This window comes from Lactuca virosa, chromosome 3, assembly GCF_052849685.1.
Source record: "Lactuca virosa cultivar CGN04683 chromosome 3, Lactuca_virosa_CGN04683_v6, whole genome shotgun sequence".
NCBI classification, from domain to species: Eukaryota; Viridiplantae; Streptophyta; class Magnoliopsida; order Asterales; family Asteraceae; genus Lactuca; species Lactuca virosa.
In genome coordinates, this window is record NC_136428.1 from 129,066,873 (window position 1) to 129,070,026 (window position 3,154).

Here is a 3,154-nt window from a genome sequence, read left to right on the forward strand (position 1 = left end):
GTTGCTACAAGGGATGCTAATCGCTATTATGTGACTTTCACTGATGATTACAGTAGATATGGATATATTTACTTAATCAAGCATAAGTCAGAAACCTTTGAAAAGTTCAAAGAGTTTAAGCAGGAAGTGGAGAATCAATTGGGCAGGAACATCAAGATGCTCCGATCCGATCGGGGAGGATAGTATCTTAGCATTGAGTTCCTTGACTATCTTAAGGAATGTGGGATTGTCTCACAATTGACACCTCCCAGAACACCACAGTTGAATGGTGTAGCTGAGAGGCGCAATCGAACCTTGTTGGATATGGTTCGTTCCATGATGAGTCGAGCTTCGTTACCAATCTCTTTCTGGGGGTATGCTTTAGAGACTGCCGCCCATATCCTTAATCTAGTCCCTACTAAAAAGGTTGCCAAAACACCTCACGAGATGTGGACTGGGAAAGTTCCCAATTTGGACCACATCAAGATTTGGGGTTGTGAAGCTTTCGTGAGGCGTGAGACTCATGATAAGCTTGAACCTCAAAGTGAGAGGTGTATTTTCATCGGCTACCCACAGAGATCCTTTGGTTACCTCTTCTACAGACCCAGTGATAATGTGGTCTTTGTAGCAAGAAGAGGAGTCTTTCGTGAGAGAGAATTCATAAGCCAAGGGGACAGTGGGAGGCAAATTGACCTTGAAGAGCTTCAAGAGTCAAGTGGTGAAGGAACCTCAAATGCTATCGACCAACCTGAGGAGGAAACTCCTGTTGATCCGATAGATGAGTCTGTACCTCCAAGACGTTCCACTAGGGTGAGGAACACACCTGATTTTTATTATGGTTATCACATCACCACTGAAGGTGATACGTTTATTAGTGACAGTACACTAATAGATTTGGATGAACCTAATAACTACAGGGAAGCCATGGCAGGTCCTGAGTCTGCTAAATGGAAGGAGGCTATGGACAGCGAGATTCAGTCCATGTATGACAATCAAGTTTGGAACTTGGTTGACAATGTACCAGGTCGTAAGACAGTTGGGTGCAAATGGATCTTCAAGAAGAAGACCGACATGGATGGAAAGGTACATACTTACAAAGCGCGACTGGTTGCAAAGGGCTTTACTCAAACTCCAGGAGTTGACTATGATGAGACCTTCTCACCAGTAGCGAAGATTAAGTCTATTAGAGTATTGTTAGCCATAGCTGCATTTCATGATTATGAAATATGGCAAATGGATGTCAAAACCGCTTTCCTTAATGGAAAGTTGGCTGAGGATGTTTACATGGCTCAACCAGAGGGTTTTGTCGATATAAGATACCCTAATAGAGTGTGTAAGCTTGATAAATCCATTTATGGATTGAAACAAGCATCTCGCAGATGGAATCTTTGCTTTGATGAGAAAGTCAAAGAGTTTGGCTTTTCTAGGAGTGAGGATGAGTCTTGTGTGTATGTCAGGGCTAGTGGGAGCATAGTTAGCTTCTTGGTGTTGTATGTGGATGCCATACTTCTCATAGGAAACGACGTCCCAACCTTGCAGGAGGTTAAGTCCTGGCTTGGGAAGTGTTTCGCTATGAAGGACCTTGGGGAAGCTGCCTATATCCTAGGGATAAGGATATTGAGAGATAGGAGTAAGAGACTAATTGGACTTAGTCAAAGTACTTACTTGGATAAGGTGCTGAAGAGGTTCAGCATGCAAGAATCCAAGAAAGGAGAATTACCAATCCAGAGTAATGCCAAGCTGAGTAAGACTCAGAGTCCGAGTACAGAAGCTGAGATAGCTGAAATGAGTCATATACCATATGCTTCCGCTGTGGGCTCGATCATGTATGCTATGACTTGTACTCGCCCTGATGTGGCCTTTGCTTTGAGCATGGTCAGTAGATATCAAGGGAACCCTGGCAAGGTACACTGGACAGCGGTAAAGAACATTCTCAAGTATCTGCGGAGGACTAAGGATTGGGTCCTTACCCTCGGAGGCAGTGATGACTTGAGAGTGGAAGGATATAGCGATGCTAGCTTCCAGACTGATAGGGATAATTTCCGCTCTCAGTCAGGCTGGGTCTTTATCCTAAATAGAGGGGCAATTACTTGGAAAAGTTCCAAGCAGGAGACAGTAGCTGATTCTACTTGTGAATCAGAGTACATAGCAGCAAGTGAAGCAGCTAAGGAGGCGATATGGCTAAAGAACTTCATTGGAGACCTTGGAGTTGTACCAGCTATAAAGGAGCCAATGGAAATTTTCTGTGACAGCGAAAGTGCGGTTGCTTTGGCTAAGGAACCAAGAGATCACGGGAGATCTAGGCACATTGACAGAGAATACCATTTCATAAGACATAGAATAGAAGAAGGACTCCTCGTGGCAAAGAGGGTATCATCAGATGAGAACCCGGCAGATCCCCTCACGAAGGGACTGAGCAGGGTTAAGCATTTACAGCATGCGAGGCGCATTGGGCTGAAGGATGATATTAGTTTCAATAATTAGATTCCTGAAACTTGTAAAATGTAATTGACATTTGATGATAAATAAAAGTTGTTATTTATTTATGAGTAAGGTGTTACTATCTTGTGTTGATTGTTTACTATGTTTCAATTTTGCATGTTTTTACTTCCAGAATAATTATGTTATTATTCAAACCATCCACAGTCAGTCAAACTTTGGAAGTAAGTATTGATTTAAGACTGTCATGAATTTGGCTTGTATGATTTGTCTAAAAGTGCTTTGGACAATGCAATGGTTGTTACAACATTCATGAGTACTCATAAGGGCTGAGTATTGGATCCAACCCACGCTCACTTGCATCACTTCATGGAATTTATCTCGAGTGATCATGAGACGGTAATATCATATAAATCTTCAAACCTAGAGATATGAGTTGTTGACTATGAGTTGGTTATTCATTGATTGCACGAAAACGCATTGGTAACTCGATGTCATAAAACGTGCCTTTGTGAATAATTCAACAAGTAGTTAGTACAAGCATATCAGTCAAAGTTTATCTGTTCCTTCTAGAAATAGAAGCGATATCTGGGCCCCTCGATGATTTGGTTTTGACTTATGTACCGGGCCCGGTCAGAACCTAATTGATGTGTTCAATTTAGTTCTATGTCGAAACAAATCAGAGATCGAGAAACAAATGTTGGACAATAAGTAAGACCATGTTCCATGTGTTTGT